We start from the raw sequence: 21,180 nt of genomic DNA, 5'->3' as shown, positions 1-21,180 counted from the left end.
ATGGCTGCCCTGACGAGGGGCCCACTTGGAATAAAAATATTCAAATTCGTTCGTTTTGGTACAACACAAGGTAAGGAGAAGGAAGGCAAGAAGGGACCTTGGAATTAGAGGATGACAACCATGCGCAAGCGACAGCCACCAACGGTGGCTAATTTACATTCGTAGATAGTTGTGTCATGTTTAAACTCGCAATATCCACAGGTGTAACGAAAAAGTGAGAGCCCAAATGTGTAAATCTTTGCCCGGCGAGAGCAGAACGCTGAGAAGAAAGTGCTGAGATGATTTCACATCGTCCTCCAGAAAGCTTCTGCAGAACGAGCTTGAGTAATCCCAAGTCACACCGCATGCACACCTAACGGACAATGTCCGGTTGGGATATATCCACCAAATTTGAGAGCTGCGGCTATGTTAGCTTTAGAAGTTTTCGCGAGCTTAACTGATCTACCCGTGGCCAGAAGTCACGATACTTTGCTCGTTTGCGCACTGGCCCATCTATCCAGGAGCAGACCACAGGTTGTCAAGGCAATCCCAATCCTCTCATTTAGCGATCAAACTAGCTCCAGGGTTCCGTGTCCCTAGCCAGCTCATTAGCCCAGCAGTTTCCTTAAATGCCAGAAACCCAAATGAGCCTTATATGAGAGAGAAGCCAGGCATTCCCCGACTAATTTAGAACGCACAAACAACGCATGACAGCCCATGACCGTAATTGCCGCTTGGCTGTCGGAGTAGCTATTTAGATCCTTTACAGTAATTATCGAAGCGAGCAACCAATCCACAGTCTTCTTAATTGCGGCTACCTCCGCTTCGGAAGCACTAGAGTAGTCCGCAAGCCTAAGTTTGAGCTTGATGGGGAGCTCCTCGCAGAATACTCACCCACCAATTCTTCGGACCAGCTTCGAGCCATCCACAAACATGTTTGCCATGCTGTGCCTCTAAATGTTCCACACCAACCACTCCTCCCTTGGGAGAATATGAGTGGGAAAAGTTCCGCTCGGATCTAGCGTGGGTGTACAATGATCCAGCACCATGGGGATGAACTCAAAGTTGAGAATGAAAGTGTTGAGGACGAAAGATACTTTGTATTATTAGGTCTTACATGCAACAGGTTCAGGTCAAGTTTAGAGGACGCCACTTTAAATGCTTTATTGTTCTTACTTACACATTTTAAATTTACGGAACGAGTACAGGGGTCCCGATATGACTTAAAAAATATCACGAAATACAGGCAAGACATTTTTTTGCTAATATTGGCACCACTAGCATACACTATAAGATGTAAGGTGGCGCAAAATTAATCATTCAATTTTGTTTTTAATTCAATGATTCTGAGTGATTTTTCAATGATTTTGTGAGGCGGACATCTTTATTTTGACCTTTACGCACTCCACTGCTAGTCTCTTTTCATGCTGCAGCTGTTCAGTTCACAAATGTCAAACATGATTGAGGTACGACGCCATTTGCAGATATGGTTATTAATTTTGCGCCACCTTGTGTAAACTTTAAATACATACATGCTCGTGCACAGAGTTATATATACAATTAGGTACAATGCCCTTTTCCTTTGAATGCTCTAGCCGCACTCTTTTCAGAGATCTATAAAATTTATGGAACGAATAATTTATGATCAATTTAGTTGCTTCATTAATTTAAATTAAACAACTTTAATAGCGTGAAGTTAGGTGCCACTTTGCACATATACACACTTACATACGTAGGTGTTCAAATCCCGTTTTTTTTTTAAATAATACAAAAACAAATTAAATAGCAAAAATTGTAAATATCTGCAAAGGCAATCATGGCAAATAGGCGAACAGGCATAACTATGCCAATTTGTTGGTAACAGTTTTACTATTTCACGTTGTGTGTTGAAAGTTGAGTTTAATGGTTTTATATATTCACGATTTCCGCGCATTTGTGTAGAAATTACTATAAAAATATATACGCATGTTCACTTTAGAAATTACAAGTTTACAAAATTCGAAATTTAGGTCGACTATATACAACGTATGAGTATTTGATAAATTGCTTTTGCAGTGTAAATTTTAGTATTACCATTTTGTTAGTGTGTCTGTTTTTCGTACCTTTTTTGGATTTACACCACAATCGCCTAGCGGTGGTAGATGAATTTAGCAAAGTTCGGTAATCTTTCATTCATTGCCCCGCATGCCCTTGATTTCATTTGATGTTTTCAACGAAAAAAACCCATCCGCCGCCAATTTCAGCTGTTCGGCGAAGTCGGTGAAGTATTTTGAAGATTGGTAGGAAGATTGAAGTATCTATCAGTCAGTCACTCTCGAAGTAGCACTGAAGCGCCGTTTAAGTACCATTATAAGACCTTCAACAGGCAGATATATACACCCAAACAAAGTTGTTCATGTAACGGAGAAGATTGACGGGATTTAGGTTGGCGCAGTGCCACAGTCTGTCGAAGAAAGGAGCACCCTGTGATCTTAATCGTCTGGCCGCAAAACCCAGACATTTATAGAGGAAATGCGCAGTAGTCTCCTTCTGTGAAATGACCCCATAGCCTCTGCAATAGGGTGTAAATGGTAAACCCAGCTTTTTTGGTATGTCCAATGACTGGTAAGCACAGCTCCGAGTTTGGACATTGTATGGTGAGCAGTCCCCAGCCCTGCGTCTATTATAGTTGGGTCATAGGGTTTTCGAGACAGCAAGAGAAAAAAAGCAAAAAAAAAAATGGAGCTCCATTTGAACTGTGCTTTCCTGAGAAATTAGTTGTGTAATTTCCCTTTAATGTCGATGACCGGGTGAGAAGCGTCTGAAACCAATTCAAACGAACTTTTCCTGGCAAGCTCATTAGTAAATTCATTTTTCTTTATTGGAATTTTCGAAATTGGTTTATCCACTAAATTTGTAAATTTTTTGAAAAAAGTGTATATGGAAACATAGTGTGTGGTGAAAGAGAATGATGTAGAGTTAGCAGGTGCTCTATATATACCAGATAGTATACCGATACTATGGTATATCGATACTATATAAATATTTATTGGAGTGCTGTTATATTCAGAGCACATAGTGATAACAGCATAATGAAGTTGATGTATTACAAAGAAGGATAAGCAAGTTAGAGATTTTCTGCAACAATTTGAATATGGACGTGAATTTGGAGGCATCAGCAATAATAGTGTTTAGACCGGATCATTATAGCATCGAGAAAAATGACAATTTAAAGGTAGAAATATAACAACTACAAACGAGTTTACTATCTGGGAGTAGCACTGACTCCTAAAATGAGTTTTCAGAAATACCTGCGTAAGCTTTCAGCATAATTAAGTATAAATTCAGCTTGGACAAGCTCGTTCAAAAAAGTGTGTGTAGCGTAGTATAAATAACAGAAGTGAAACTTTCAAGACAGACAAAGAAAGAGGGAGAGAACCGAGAGAGAATGAGAGAGAGAGAGAGAGAGAAAGAATATATTTCTAAATAAATTCTCAACATTTGCAGAGAATACAAATAGACAAAATTTTCGTGGTATATCAACTGCGTATATATAGCGTCTGCTCTCCCTCGCTCCGATGTATTAGCGTGGCGCTAGAGCCGTGCGCACATATAGCGTCTAACACTACTATAACGTGTATAGACAAGGCACGCGCATGCGAAACTGTCTAGCCTATTCTAACAATATATTGCTCTCTTTGCCTGGGATTCGCAATAATGTCTATTGGGCAACTTTTGGCAAACTATAATGTCTTTATTAACGAAACTTGGTGGAGATGTTAGTGAGGTGTTAAGGAACACTCTTCATAACCCTAATTTATTCGGGAAATAATAATTTCGTAATGATTTGCCTTGAAAATGTTCTCGGGAACTTTACTATTATTTGGCACATTACCTTATATATATTTTTTACACTTCACTAAAATACACTCACACGCGTGCTTTTACTTATACTTTTACTCCTTATATTCGAATTATTTTCATTGAAATTAAATCCAAATGCATTTGTCCATACAATCACTTTACAATTTTAAACGCGAATAAGAAGAAGATTGGAACGCTAACAGTGTGGTGTTGCCGGATGCCTATAAATGAAAACAAAAATATGAACAAAAATGAAGTATTTCAGTTCACGTTCATTATGGGGATGGGGGTTATTGTGCCTCCTTTTTACACACACGCACATGACGTTTTAATTTTGGGTTCAATGGTGTTGACACGGAAAGGAGTTCTACGCAAAAATACTGTGGATTGCGTAGCCGGAGTTGGACTGTTGAGGGTTATTTTTTTAAAGCGCCGCCGAAGGCCGCCCATGCGAAAAAAAACAACTATGCAAAAATTCTACAAATTTACAAAAATATTTCTCAATTTTAAATTACAGCAAAAAATACTGCAATTTTACAATCAACCCTCCACTGAACATCTCTGCATATGAACTTCGTTTTTATTTCATACACCAACTTTTCGCTAAATTACAGCCTTCGACGTTAGTGCTGTACTTGTACGCGTCACTCTCTTTCTCTCTCTGTTATATTCTAACGTCTAATGTATACGTGGTTCTCTCTTGCTCCTACAATACGAGTAACGTCGTACGACGTATGCTGAAAACAGTGAACACCGTAAACGCAATCCTCTCTCAGCTGTTTCGATCAAACTAATGAGAACCCCATGTAAATGAATAGTTACTTCCTGCCGTATCGTAGTACCGTAGATTTTATTTCACGATTTTTAAAAAATCCCGTAATACCGACTCAGCTGATTACTCTCTCACCATACAGTGTTGCTAAGCAGTACATTTCGAAATCATTTACAAAATAAACTTAGAAAAATTATAATTTTTATTAAAATAACTTAAAAACACTGTTGAATAATGTTAATTATAGATAAATGAACTATTTGCAATTGTTGGTTTTTGGCTTTGGTTTATTAAACAATGAAAAATTTTAACTGACAACGCGGATGTGGGAAAAAATGTGGCAACATTAAATATCAATGGCAACATTGTATAGATACAACCAAACACATACACACACCAACCGATGTATTGTGTAAATATGTAACTAAAAGAACGCAGTTGTTCTCCACGGGATGAGTTTTGCTCAGTTTTGTGCTCGTTAGGGGCTGCGGTAAGGGACTGCGCACGTCGGTCACTGTTTTCAGCATTAGACTGGAGCTTTAGCGTAGGAGAGGAAGAAAAAACGAAGGACCGCACAAAAGGGAGAAGTGAATAACCTAAAGGGTATCTAAGATATATATCAGGTATAGCTCTCTCTCTCCTTTTCCTCTACGTTATATCTTTTTTCTCTCTCGCGGAACAAAAATGCCCAAAACGTTGCATGGCCTTGAAATTTTACTTTCCATTCTTGGTCGTCCATCGACGCCTAAGAAGTTTCACTTCAAAAATTCCAGCTCAAAATCGCAAATATTTCAAGCCATATGGCGTGCCACTCACAGTTATGCTGCTCAAGTACGGGTTATACTCTATTTGAAGACGCAGACACGTATATTGTGAACTGTAAATATAAATCTATTCTATAAATAATCCATACATAGGTGTAGTCACAGAAGTTGTATTTCAATCAAAACGAAAAAATGCCCAGTTGAATCCAAGAGAAAAAGTAAATTTGTTCACTGACAAACGCGTAGTAAAAAGGGAATTGCAATGCATCTTTCTAATGAAATTTTGCAAATAACTTCAAAGCTCTGGCTTTTTGCTGTTTTACTCGCTCGATCGCAGAAAGAGCACACAACTGCACACACATATCAACTGAAAATAAATTTGACTTTAGCATATCATGCAAGGTAAAACCCAAAAATGTCTATTTTATTGCAGCACTGTATCATGTCGGTCGCTAGGTTGATCCGTCGATACCGCTAAGATTGCCTGCGGGCGATCAATTGAGTAATAACTTCACTAACTGCTGCAACCGAGACAATTGATTTATTTTAGTTAACGCCACATGTCGCTGGCAACATACGAACATGAATCTATAACACATATGAGCACACATATACATACATATGTAATTTCGTATCAAATAATACATGAATGTATGCATGTACCTATGTACGTAAATACAAGAGTGCTTGTCTAGGAGGGATAGAAAGAAACTTGTTGTACTGAACAGCCAATGCAGCAGCAAACCAGCATAGACGACAGCACTCATGTGGCTAAATATGCAAGTATATATACATACACACATACATACATACGTGTACGCTTTGAAGCACTCAGTGTATATGCGCTGTTGGCAGTTGGATTAATTTTGAAATATTGCTAATAGATTGCGGTTAGGGTAGGCCATAAGCGCCAACCAACAATTGATGTAACAAGAGCACACATACACAACAAAATTACAAGAATGCCAACAAATAAATTGCAGCAAAAGGCATTAGCAGCATCAACATCGGTATCAGCTGCAGCGGCAACTGCCAAAAAGCAGCAACATCGGTGGAAACGGCAGCGTAATGCAATAAAAGCCGCAGCCGCAAACAGAGCAAAAGGCACAAACAAATTTTAACAATTGTTGCAAGCTCAGAGCGCAAAAGCAGCTATTAAGGCAACGTTTATTGTGTACTTAAAACATTTTAGCGGTGCAGTAAAGTGCCCCTAACTGTAATATGCATATGCCACTATGTGTTTGCGCTGTTATTTAGGTGCACATTTTTGATTTATTGCCAGCGCGTACCCCACCGTTAATATGGAAAATGATATTGGGCTAATATAACGTGAGCTAAACGTGTGTGATATACTCGTATATGTACATACATATGTATGCAAGTTCTTTAATAATGTTGTTCACTGAAACGCTGTCGATGTAACTACTGTAGCTGTCACACACAAACGAATTCGGCGGTGAGCAAATGGCAATTTTACAAGCGCAGCCGCAATAGGATATTTCATAAATCAATGAAACTGGCTATGCTCTTCCATACAGTGCTTTGTTGCAGAGACCAACCAGCGCGCTTTTGGATAACTTTGGCAAGTGAGTTTGTTCAGCTAAAAGGGAAGTGAAGTTGGTTAGAGCAACGAACAACCGATTTCTATGGCTCAAGTGAAAATGTGAGTCTTACAAACTTCATAGAAAAACGATGTAGAGTTTTTGAATTTCCGGGCATATTTGCCAGTGGAAATTGTGTAAATCTGTGGAATCATTGTGGAAATCTGTAAAAAAAAATCTAATTTTGCCAATCTTAGTCCAAAACTACGAGGGGTGCCTTTTATATGTCGGGATTTGGCAACCCTGGTGTTGCAATCTGGCAACTGACAGCTGTATCGCAAAGTTTGACATTTTTTGGCTTTTACGTACTCAGAACGTTTTGAAATACCAGCGCTATTTGTGTTGCTTACAGTAACTTAAAAGATTCATCTCGGCCCAAAAATGGAATTAAATCGTGAACATTTTCGTGCGATTATTTTTTACAACTTTCGACGTGGATTAACTCAGCAACATTGCATGGATGAACTTAATTCATTTTCTGAAGATGAAGCTCCATCAATGACCAGTGTTTATCGATGGTATGGTGAATTCAATCGTGGTCGTAGTTCACTCCAAGACGAATTTCGTGAAGGTCGTCCAAAATCAGTTGTTGTTCTGAAAACCATTGATGCTGTGCGCGAACTGATATTGCAAGATCGTCATGTGACCTATCGTGAGATTGAGACAATCTTAGGTATTAGTGGGACCAGTATACATTCAATATTGCATAAACATTTGACTGTCAAAAAAATTTGTTCGCGTTGGATCCCACACAATTTGTCAATCGCTCAAAAAAAGGATCGTGTCGATTGGTCGAAGGAAATGCTCAAAAAATACGATCGGAGGGCTTCGAAACACGTCTATGACATCGTGACAGGTGATGAATCATGGATTTACGCGTATGAGCCCGAAAGTAAACAGCAATCGACTGTATGGGTGTTTCAAGATGAGCCAAATCTGAGTGGTACACAACCATTTGTTTGCCAGTTGTCGTCCAAGAAATTAGGAAAACCAATCGCCAAAGACGGATCACTCTTCGCCAGGACAAAACATCGAATTAATGGGTCATCCGCCGTATAGTCCTAACTTGGCACCGAATGACTTCTTTTTATTCCCGTACCGAAAAAACGAACTGAGAGGTCAACGTTTTTCGACACCTGAAGAAGCGGTTGCGGCATTCAGAATGCATGTTTTGGAGGTACCTCATTCAGAGTGGCAAAAGTGCTTCGACAATTGGTTCAAACGCATGCAAAAGTGTATAGATCTTCATGGAGAATATTTTGAAAAGCAATAAAGTAATTTTCGATGATTAAAATTTGTTTTTGTTCTCTAATTCCGACATATAAAAGGCACCTCTCGTATGATTAGGTTACACAAAACCCTGCCCTACATTACTAAGTATGACTAACATCTTATTAGCCAAAGAGGAATACCCAAAATTGTGGAAAGATTTAATGTTAGTACCTATAGAACCAATCAAATATTGAGCTGGCTTTGTCTTGCCCACGTTCATCTTTGAACACATTCGCTTCGTTTTCTTGTTCAGTTTAGAAAAGACGGAAGTAACGGCTAATGTATGAAAACATCTACTAATGAAAAACAAACTAGAGCCTAGCAGGCGATACAGCCCATTGATGATTGTCCATATATTTGTTCGTTATGTTTTTACCGAAGACTTTTACTTAAACAAAAACCAAAAATTATATCAATAAGTTATATTCGCTGTTGCTGTTTACAACCTCTTCCCACCTCTCGACCAATTTATTGATACAGTTCCGCCAAAAGTCGCCTGGTCTGGTGTCAAGGAACTTGTTGAGCCAGTTTTTAAGGCCTCTTTGTTACCGAAGGTAACGAACGTCCTTAATATTGTTTGACAGGGAGCAGAAAAGATGGTAATCGGTCGGTGCAAGGTCCAAAGAACACGGCGGATGCTGAAGGACCTCCAATTCGAGCTCTTGGAGCGCGGTTTTGACGACTTGTGCAACATGGGGCCTGGCGTTGTGATGTAGGAATGTGGTTTGACCATATCGATCAGATCTTTTCAGTCGAATAGCCTCATTCACGCGCTGTAGCTGGGCAATGTAGAGCTCATTGTTGACCGTAGCATTCTTTTCGAGCATTTCCCAGTGTACCATGCCCTCCCGGTCCTACCAAACACATGACCTTCTTCGGATGAAGACCTGACTTGACTCTCGACTTTGGCATATGTCCTGCAGGCACCCACTACTTTCGTTGCTGTATATTGATATGTAGGCATCATTTCTTATCTCCCATGGAGATTCGGTACAAAAAGAGCTGTTTATGTTGCTCGATGGCAGACGAGATGCTAAGAAAAAATTTCAAATTTCAAATTTCTTTGTTGTTCTCGTTGAGCTTGTGAGGCACCCAGACTCCCAATTTTTCGGTAATTCTCATTGAATGCAGCTAATTGAGAATCGTTTTATGAACGCAGTTAATTTTTTTTGCGAATTTATGACTGGTGTGGCGACCGATCTCCCTCAAAAGTGATTTGAGGCGTTCTTCATCGAATTCAGAAGGCCTTCCACTACGAGACGAGTCCTCGACGTCAGAGTCGCCATTTTTGAATTTTGCAAAACATTTCTGTGCTATAGACTCGCCTGCGCCACCTTCTCCATATACGTCGGAAATGTCCCGAGCTGCTGCGACAGCCTGTTGACTTCGATACCTCGATGACAAGCAAAGAAAATGTTGCTTTTTGCCTCCTGGGTATTCGAATTCTAAGCCTCAAAAGTAATAAAAAATTAAATAACTCAAAAATACAATAAACACAGTTTTGTAGAACAGAAAGAGTTCTATCAAATAAATACTAACCCTTTGCCAAACAGCAAATAAATCACTGTAAAGTTGTAGAAAATATAAAAACTCTATGAACTTATTCCCCAACTCAATATTTTGAAGCAACATCTAGGCACGTCTTGTGATTCATAAAACTTGTTTAAAGATTTTGAAATTTCCATAGATGCATTTATTTCGTACACACGACATGAGGCTCAAAGATTATATGGGAGGTGCCATGCCCGTTTTTCTCCCATTTTTCAGAGTTAGACAGGCAGTGGAACTTTGTGTAACTGCATGAAATTTCATTATCTTAGCTTTTGTGGTTCCGAAGAAGAGCGATTCAGAAATTTCAGTTTATTTGGTTGGTGCCACGCTCCTTTTCCCAACACATACTTTTCACCATAAGTACGGTATATGCGATTAATGTATTCGTGCTAAGTTGCAGTGCTCTAGTTTAGGGGGACATGGTGGGCTAGAGCACAAAAATTTCACCTAAAAGTCGATATTTCTACCTTTCGTGCTTATTACTACATATATTGAGCATACAGAAATTTTTTTTATTTATTTTAAAAACCAAATTTATTATGATAAAAAAAATGCCGCTGATGAAGAGCCTCTCGAAAAATCGGACCCCGACGGCGTAGGTGATTTCGAAACTTTTACTCATCTGAAACACAAAATTCAAGAAGATTCTTAATCAGAAAGAGTGCAGTTATGGTCGGGACTAGAAAAAATCGAAAATCGACATAGAAAAAAATTGAGAAAATGGCGCGCTTTTGAAAAAAACTTCGTAAAATTGTGTATTTTTTCACTAGTTTTTTAGTGTAAAAAATAAGAAATTATTTAAATAGAATTATGAACCTATTTTCGACCATAGCCATTGATGTCGTAACCAATATATTAAAATTGCAGACGTTTCGGTTGAATAGTTTGTTTATTTTATGACTACACCAGGTCGAAAAAAGCCGTTTCGAGATAAATGAGTTTAAAGTTTGAGGTATAGGAGAGCGCGCACCGCTCTCTACATTCTTAATAGGCATTAGAATACTGTAATATTGGGAATTTTCGCTTCAAAATTTCAAATACTAAACTTACGAAGTATCGAAAAAACAAAAAATAGGTTTTTTGAAACTTCTAAGCAACTGGGATATATTGGTTTTCACATTTTGGTCCTTATGTTTGATGCTCGTCCAGAGTCTCATATTTGTGGTGTGCGTCTTGATGTTGTTCCACAAATGGAGGGACCTACAGTTTCAAGCCGACTCCGAACGGCAGATATTTTTATGAGGAGCTTTTTCATGACAGAAGTACACTCGGAGGTTTGCCATTGCCTGCCGAGGGGCGACCGCTATTAGAAAAATGTTCTTATTAATTTTGATTTCACCGAGATTCGAACCAACGATCTCGCTGTAAATTCCGAATGGTAATCACGCACCAATCCATTCGGCTACGGCGGCCGCCACATTCTTAATAGGCTGTAGAATAATGTAATATTGGGAATTTCCGCATGAAAATTTGACAGTATATTCTTCAAATACTAAACTTTCGAAGTATCGAAAAAAGAAAAAAATAGATTTTTAAAACTTCTAAACAACTGGGATATATTGGTTTTCACATTTTGGACCTTATGTTGGATGCTCGTTGAAAGTCCTTGGACAAGCTCCTACTCCTATTTGGGGTAAATTGAATAAATTAGTTGCACCGCTGCAATTTATTTTACAGTTCGATTCGTGCCTAGGGATTTTTGTTAATATTCTCTGAGCTCTTTCTATTTTATTTGAATGTGCATCATAGTGAGGTGCCATGAGTGCCATAGCATATGAAATAAAAGATTGAAGCTAATATTTTTTACCTAAAGGAAAAAATGGATATAAGGTTGTGCCCAATACTGCAACTCCTAATGCACAGGGTTTCTTTGCTAACTTATTGAGTTGAAAGTAACCCGTAGTCTTCCTCATAATTTCCGCATTTTTTTCTTTTCGCCTTGAGCAAGTGTGCGCGTATTGTGGCACTAAATTGCCGCGTGTCAGTAATAATGATCACACTATAACCACCACTGAGAAAACAACAAACCCATCAACCATCAACGCTTGCAATATTTCACCTATTCTTTATTATTTGTTGTTCTATGTTATTTGTTTTTTATGCCTTTTAGTTATGTACCTGCAGTGCATAAAAGTGTCTTTTTTCTCCACTCGGCGCATGCGCGGCTGATGATGCAACTTTGTGATCACTAACTAAAACAGTGTTGTTGTTTTGTTTTTTCCTGTTACCTTACTTACTCGAAAGCACGATTGGCAAATTAAAGCAAGTGGCCGACGTACACTTTTGACCAACTCACCAGCCAATAAAATGAAATAAATCTCCGAATGAGTGCGCGCATCTCCAGTATAGCCGGCACTGGTAGCTGATGGTTACAGCTGTGACTGTGGCTGTGACTGTGACTGTATCTGTGACTGTGTTTGTGACTGTAGCCATGTTTGCGCTTGTGGTTGTGGCTGTGGCGCAAGTGCACGCGCATGCACGCAAAATCACAACTCACGATTTACCACTAACCACCACAACCACGACAACACCATTTCAGGCACAAGATCCAGAATTGAAATTGAAAATGAATTGAATTGTATGAACTCGTAGTTGATGTTGGCAGCTGGGCAAGCTACAAAGTTAGCCGCTGTGATGGCAGAACGTGAGCAAGAACCGCAAAAAAATAAAGAACAGCAACTATGGCTAGAACAGCGTTGAAGATTATGAGGAAATAATCATACCAGCTCATCCTGAATGGGCGGTGATCTGCTACACACTTGCCTACTCATTCGTGTGGCCGGACCGTTTGCTCGGTTCGTTTTTTGTTTTGTTTTTTTTTTTTTTGGCACTTGGTTCATTAGGTAGTTGGTTAATCAACTGAGTGGAGCCTTTTCGATTTCTTGCTGTTGTTATGCTTAAGGATTACTGCTACTCTTTTGTGGGTCAGTGTGTTAAGTTGGTTGGTGTGCACGCGCACAAATGGCTGCTTAATGCGACGCTTATAAATTGGGTTAAGTGGCGAGAGCGCGAATTGCAGCAGTTGCAGTGTTGAAGCACCACAAGTGAGATAGTAATAAAAATAAATATTTTTGCTTATGAATTATTAAGCTGAGCTGCGGAGAAGTATCAGATTACTGAATGCAATTTATGAGTTTGTCGGCATGTATTATCTGCCCAGAAAATTAAAATCAAAACTTTAGGTGGGCTCTAAGATTAATAAGATGTATGACCTTGCAAAGTAAGGCGAAATTTTAAATTATTTATACTTACTTGATCTTTATAGCTTTGCTTAAAATAATATGTAGTGGATAATTTTAGTACGAGATTGAATAAGATTTGCAAAACATTTAAAAAAATGATTGAAAAACATTGAATAGTCAGATACGAGTATCGCGACAAATAGACCAACAGTTTTCGCCAAGCATATGCGTAATGTCTTGTCCTTTAAAGCGCTTTTCAATAGCCGCAATGTCCTGATGGAACCTTTCGCCATGTTCATCGCTACAAGCTCCTAAATCACCAGGGAAACAATCTAAATGATTGTGAAGGAAATGGATCTTTAGCGACATTAATATGCCCATTTCGCCATATGCCGAAATCATTTCTGCAACAATATTTTTATAATTGTCAGCACGTTTGTTGCCAAGAAACTGCTCAATAACGGCAACTGTGCCTTTCCATGCACGTTGTTCGATAGTATTCAATTTTGATGAAAATTCATAACTTGCAACTATTTTTTTTATCTGCGGACCACTGAAAACACCTTAAATTATACACATCATTAAAAAAATAAAGTTACTAAAAGCCGCTATACGTTCTTCTGGTGAGTACAGAACTGCTGGAATAATCGACTCTACATTAGTGTAGCGAATTTTGTTGCGGCGAAAGTATTGGTACCCTTTAGTTTGAGTAAAAGTTACGCAAAAGTAGCACAGTTCACTGCAGTGCTCCGTACAGTAGCCAAATTGTTGGTACAGAGTACTTTATTGTTGACCTTCCATCAGTAAACTTGCATAAATTTCTATAGTAATAGTCGCACACGACTTCCGGAGTATACCACAAGTAAGGAACATAAGCAGTATTGAATATTTTCTGAAACGAATTAACCACTGTTTTCGTAATATTTTTAAATCTTTTACTTGGTGCGAATAAGCCACAAACGTTTTTTTAGAAAAAAAAAAAATTCAAGAACATACATAACATAACATAACATAACATAACATAACATAACATAACATAACATAACATAACATAACATAACATAACATAACATAACATAACATAACATAACATAACATAACATAACATAACATAACATAACATAACATAACATAACATAACATAACATAACATAACATAACATAACATAACATAACATAACATAACATAACATAACATAACATAACATAACATAACATAACATAACATAACGTGCTGTTCAAGCAAGGTAACGACGCATGAGCAAGATAACGACGCATTTTTTGGTGCGTGCAGCTGGCTACATAGAATTATAAGACGTTATCACGTCAAAAAATAATAATAACATTAAAACAACAGGTATTATTAACAAACTTGGTTTTATTTTCAATTCTTCAAATAAATCAAATTAATAATAATCAATAAGAAGGCATATGCAAATACAAATAAGTGAATTTATATATGTACATATGCGCATATACATACACATATACGCTCACTTAAGTAGGAGAGAGCAAGATGTCGAACGTTGCCGTTCGTTTGCTTTGTTTGCTTTGTCGTTCGTTCCGCGCTTTCGCTTGCAGTTAATTCAAGGTAACGGCAATGAGCAAGGTAACGACATATGAGCAAGGTAACGGCAATGAGCAAGGTAACACTAATGAGCAAGGTAACGGCAATGAGCAAGGTAACGACACATTTTTTCGTGCGTGCAGCCTGTTAAATCGAATTATAAGACGTTATCACGTCAAAAAATTCTGACGTGTACATGAAAATCGCCGATACACGTATATTTTTATTTTTTCTCCCCTTTCCGAAAAAGTATATTTGGTTCATAGGACAGAAAAAAATTCGTTAACGCAGTGTAATCGTTTGTACAGGTAACACCTTCACAAACTCTAGCGTCTTGGATGAAGAAGCCGGAGATCAGCCTATTCTAAACGAAAACCTTAAGTTGCTTTATAAGATGCATGCCTCACTGGCCCGTTCTGAATGTTGTACGAGTAGTATGCTGTAACTTCTACTTACACAGTAAGCAGCTCAATCTAAAAAATATGTTAAGAAACGCGTGCGGCCATCTCTTTACATGCCAATCTAACTACAACCTCTCCCGCGGGTCTAATGAACACTGGCCTTGGCAAGACATAGTCTTAGTTAAGCATTTCCATAACATCTTTGCCAAAAATGGGCGTACGTATTACAAATATTTGCGTATCTATAACCGAGCCGGAATTTCGATACATTTTTCTTATAATGCGCATGAGGAAATGGCAAACCCTACCGAGTATATAAACAGCCGCATACCATTGGTATATTTGATAGCTGCTGTTGCAAATTATTTGGAAACAACCAACATTGCTATTTGGTCACTCTTCACTTCCTTTTATTTCAATCAACTCCTCATTTTATTCAATCGAAAATTGCACAAAAAAATTTAACTCTTATGCCTGATAAATTTATACTTTCCATTAAACTTTTTTTCATGCTGATTTATTGTCTTTACCAAAATGATAATATACCTTTAATGCAACTTTTATTGTTGTTTTACTATCTGGCCGCAGGTATCTTGTCGCAAACGTATGCGTTTGATAAACTACATGCGGTTAATTTCCGTATTCGCACCACTGTCGTGTACCTAAGCACTCTCACAAGTTCATACATATGTGTATGTGTGTCAGATTTGTATTTTTATGTGTGATTTAATTGTGTCTGCTTCAAGTGACTTTAACGATGGTGTGATGATTACGAGGATTTTATGAGCTGCAACACAAAAGTACTGGCCACTTCAGCATAATTTCGCATTGCAGCTACACCACAGTGAACACCATTCGTAAGCATAATTGGCAACAAAATCGCTATTACAATGGCTATAAACTTTGCTTTGGTAATTTTGCGAATGTGCACTTGATTTGTTTTGTGCTTTGATGCATCAAATAAAAAATTAAAAAAAAAAAAATTTATAATACAAATAATAATTTCCATTGCTCGAAAAAGTGGTTTAAAAATCAACTATTTATTTGTTTTGTTGCATTGTGCGCAAAAAAAATTCATAAAATTACCTGCAATAAATCTGCCGGAACATAAGTAACAAAGCTGGGCAATTTCCAATCTTGCTAAAGTACAAATTATGTATATGTGACCTGGTCTATGAAAAGGTACCTTACGTGTTAAAAAATCATTTTTCACTTTTTTGTTGATTCGAGTAGTGTGTGGAAGCCTCTTTAAAATGGTGAAAACCAGAAAGTCAAAATTTGTTTAAAAGTTTGTTAAAAGTAAAAAAAAAGAAAAGTACAAATACGAAAATACAAAAGCTAGCTTATTTTTTAAAACGATTTCTGCGATTTGCATTAACTTTTTCTTATTTATTTATATATAAAAAAATGTTTTTCATTGCTTCTGTGATTTTATTGATACTCGTACTGTGATCTATGCTGAAGAAAATAAGCCAAACCGGATTGAAAAATATTAATATTTAAAAAAGTTACAAGGGTTTTTAGAAGTTTAAACTTTAACTGCTGTTTTCTCGAAAACTTGTTTTCGCACGTAAGGTACCTTTTCGTAGACCAGGTCACATATATAAACTCGTCGGGAAGAGATCGACTAAACGGCTTTTTCTCATTCATACAAAAGAGTGACACAAATAATGCGTTAAATAGAGTTGTATTTCTAATGAGAGAAGAACTCAAGGTTATGTTAGGTGATGCTGGTAGTCGGTCCGTATAGACCTCACAGAACCGTTGTGATACCACTGTGCGACACGGGAACCTTGTTTATTTATGTATATAGCCAATGAGTAGCGCAATGTGTTAACTCCCACTTAATATGGAATGCTGTTTTTCAAGTATATAATGCAACGTTGGCCTTTTTTACTCTTTCCTCAATATTAGGTTTCCATGTGAGTTTCCTATCTCATATCAGTCCTAAGTACTTGACATTCTCTCTCAAAGGAATCTCCACACATTTGAAAACCAGCGGTGAGATTAACAGTAGGGCAACGTTCCATTATATAATATACTTGCAAAAAAGCAGTCGGTATTAAATGGGGGTTACCACCAACAAGAAGTGGACTAGACTCACCTTCGACAGATTCTTGAAGGCGAGTATACCGCCAAGCAGAGACTGGCAAACACCAATAGGTAATAGGCTGCACTTTTTTAAGAAATTGGCACTCGAACTATCCGTTTAACTATTAGATTACTGAAGTGTTTATCAGATAGAAATTCCAGCTACAATAGAAGTGGCTATGTATCTAAATACGTATGCCGTAACAAAAACTGCAATTAATATATTTTCAGATAAACGGGCGCTCATTAAATCAATGAATGCGGCTATACGAAGATCAAAGGTTGCACAGGAATGCCGGGTAACCCTAAATGGTATTAGCATCGACATTCCTATTGTGATCGCATTAAATGTTTTCGAGTACTGAAAAAAGCTTTCAAGTGCTGCATTTTTGTATAAATTAGGGTAGTCCAAAAAAAGGTGGAAAAGTTAATTGGTTAGAGATAGTCATAATTTTCAAAAAAATTAAATTTTTTTTGCGTTTTCTTAAAGTTTAAAATGAATGAAATGATGAAAATTTGAAATGAATCTGACAAATAAATACTTTGCGAGTTATTTAACAATTAGCAAAGGACGCTCAGGCGCTCCGGAGCAAAACTTTAAATGCGTTTTTCTCAAAACTATGTTTTTTGCACTGGTGATCACTGTAACTTAAAAACTGCTTGGTAGATTTCAATAAAATTTGTACTTCTGAAAAACATAAAAAACTTGTGCCTGATCGAAGGATTTTTTTCAAAAATTTCGTTTTTATTTTACACAATTTACTTTCGGTTTTTTTCTCGAAAATTTCAAAAATATTTCCTGAGGCCGCCATATTGTGAATTTTGAAAAAAAAAAACAAAGCTTCGATCAGGCACAAGATTATTTATTAATAAAACTAATTTCTCTTGTCCGATTGATTTTCGATGAATCTCCAAGAAATTATGATGATCAACGCAAGGGACTTCTGGAGAAACGGGCTTCACACAAACTGCGGTAACCTTTACAATTATTAATTTTTTTTTGAAATTTCGCTAAAGTCAAGTCGAAATATGATGTTTTTATTTTAGTAAAATAAAGCAAAAAAAAAAAATTATTGAAAATCATAATTTTTTCGGGCCTCACTCTCCTCCTAACCCCTTAAGCGCTTACCACCTTGGATGTTTCTAAATCGAAAAACACACACCAGTATTCTTAGTTTAAAGTAATGATATTCAGAGGCGCCTCAAAGCCCTGGAAGTGTTACAAGTATTTTATTTATAATGAAAAAAAAAAATGGTTTACAGATTTGGCACAGAATCCTGAAGAAACTGAAAAACATAACTTTTTAGCTGAACTGCGCTGTTTTTCTTCACAGAAATCGCTATGCGTTTTTGGACCACCCGAATTTTAATATATGCAAGAACATAAGTTAATAGAAATACTTTTGGTGTAAATATATTTTTTATAATATTTGGTGTAAATAAAAGTTTGTTGTTTATTCAAATGAGTAATCCTGTTTTATCTCTAAGCGATTAACCACGAACAGCAGTGGTAGGCTGCTTATCGTCAAAATCGGTGTACTCAAAAGTAGACTGCACACCAATCTGCCGTTAAATCACTTGCAAAACAGTGACAAATGTCACTATCGATTTCTCACCTCTAGACAACTCTTCAAAAGAATTTACAAAACTCATTTCGTATCTGAGCATAAGTCAACTGCCTCAAAAATTTGCTTAATACATACAGACACGTATATGTTGATCTCAAGTAGTTGTATGTGCATAATTTCATGTCAGTGTGCAATACCGCCTCCCTTCAACCAGCACACACACACACACACACGCACACATTAGTTACAGCATTTGCGGCAGTTGTAATTTAATCTTAATCGTAAATAAAATTTAACAGTCTCGCAGCGGTGCAATGCGATTAACTCACCTCTACCCTCGAGCAGTCGCCGTAAATCAACATTTCAACTGTGCAGAAATCAACGTGCGTGTCTGCCGTCCAATCAACTAAGGAAATATGAGCGAAAAAAAATAAATATACAACAATTTTAATAATAAAGGTAAAAACGTAAAATTGCCAACGACCAAATCTTAAAAATATTAACAGAAATGCACAAAATTAAAGAACACAAAAAAAACATTAAAAGCAAATGCAAATTTTCGTTTGAATTTGTTGGTATTTCGCATGCGGGCACAAACATCATTACGACGATTACCATTGCAGTTGCCATTAGAATACCGATTAACAATTCGCATGCGAAATGCGGCAAAGGTTAAATTTTTCACTTTTTTTGTATTTACAATTTAATTTTTACTTAATTTTTTTGATTTGTTTGGCATAACTGAAAATTTGTTGGAGTAGAAAAAAGATCAGCCGCTGCCTGTACGAGCGTGCAGAAGGAAACGGCGGTGCATTTCCGTCGCTGTTTGGCTGGTTGGTAGGCAAATGTGGCGGCGCTTGCGCGTGCGCATAACTCAATCAATGCGACTGTTCGCTCTGCGTCAATTGACAGTTTGCAATGACGCTTTTGCAAGCAATTTTTATTTTCCTGACTAGGTGCTTTTTTAGCGAAAACGCTGATTTTATGGTGCCACATCGCCGCAGTAACATTTTGCGCTCTGCCTTCCTTTCATATACAGCACTCGCACACTGGCAATTTCCTCTGCCAATGCAAAGTTTTGCAACTTACACATTTACGATGTCGGTGTGTGCGAGCTGTGGGTAACGTTTGAGTTATTATAATTTTTCTTTTTTTTTTTGTTGATATTTGCCTAGTTTAACATTTTGACATACCAAAGGCTTGGTTATTTGGTTGGGAAGCGTGGTATGTGTGTCAAAGCCGCATTCGTAGGCAAATCGTTAAAAACAAAAGAGTGAGTGTGTGTGTGTGTGTGCTTGTGTTTGAGACGCGTAATTCAAAACGCTAGCTGACATTGCACTCTGCACTATTTATGTAGGTACGTATGCTGGCAGAGCAAGCGGCTCGCTCTCATGTGACTCAATGATACCGCCGCGATATAATATCCCACTAAAACTCAGGTATTGCCACATTTCGACCAGCATAAATGCACTTTTTCGAGCATGCGCTTGAGTGCGTATATGTGTGTATGTGCGCATGTGTCCAAGCAGCGTGCGCTTTTGTGCCGTCCACAAAATTTAACCACAATGAGGCTATTTAAATCAATTCGACCCAATCAAATTGAATATAAACGTGAACGACGACTAAACAGTTAGCCAAGCAGTTAACCAATGAAGCAGCAAAGCAAAACAAAACCAAAGCATAGTGCACCATTACACCGGCTAACGATTGTACGCCAGCAATATCGCCAACTGGCGGCGTGCGGCCATTCAATATTCGGCGCCTTTTTAGTCAACCAATCGACCGGTCAACTGCGCCCAGTCTGTCGTTCGGGAATCCATTTAGTATTAGTTAATATCTACAGGTATCTCTACCCTCAATGTATGTATGTATGTACGTATGTGTGTAACAGGTGTCGTGCTGGGTACTCATACGCCCCGGTGCACTGGCGATGCTGTCGCAATTTAACCGTTTAAATACGTCAAAACTTCAATGAGTTAAGTTTAGTAGAATTTTTATGATATTCGCGTGCAAATGCATACAAGAAACCGTCATATAAAATAAAATTTAAAGAACAGACATAACTGAAAATTTAATTATTCATACCTGGTGTTTATGCAAATACTAAAACTGCAAAAGTATCAAAGCAATGCTCCAATTTTTGCAGTACTCCTTTATTGAAATTAATAATCCAATTTATGTTGAACTTAATCAGAGCGACTTGTAGTTCGTAAAATTGAAATATCATAACTATAACGAGCAGCGCTGAGCGCTGAGCTTTACTTATCGCCCAGCTTAAATTAACTTACAATTTAGCAAATGTTTAATTAAGTATCCATAAATATCAATTTGAACGATCTTGCTTGTGCACGCTCAAACGATTTCATTGAATTTACTTTACTAAGGCAGTTAGCTATTTTTTAGTATGTCAGCGTTGATGCTGGCAACTCTTTATGTAAGGCTGTAATTGAAGTACTCATAATTTCTTTGACGCTTCGAGTGCATTTCGGCGAAGAAAAAACTTCACATGAAAAACCTGCTTATAAAAAAGTATTTTCTGGAAGGACATTCGACTGTAGATCCTTCCATCTGTAGAATAATATCAAAGCA

General features: G+C 37.5%; 1 protein-coding gene across 1 annotated transcript in view; it reads left to right on the top strand.

Annotated features, from left to right (window-relative positions):
• LOC129240647 (dendritic arbor reduction protein 1) overlaps positions 1-21,180 on the top strand; it is a 124,411-nt gene that overhangs the window by 37,842 nt on the left and 65,389 nt on the right. The gene's annotated exons all lie outside the window — the stretch shown is intronic.

The sequence above is a fragment of the Anastrepha obliqua genome, chromosome 3, assembly GCF_027943255.1.
Source record: "Anastrepha obliqua isolate idAnaObli1 chromosome 3, idAnaObli1_1.0, whole genome shotgun sequence".
Taxonomy (NCBI): Eukaryota; Metazoa; Arthropoda; class Insecta; order Diptera; family Tephritidae; genus Anastrepha; species Anastrepha obliqua.
This window is presented reverse-complemented; position numbering and strand designations above follow the sequence as displayed.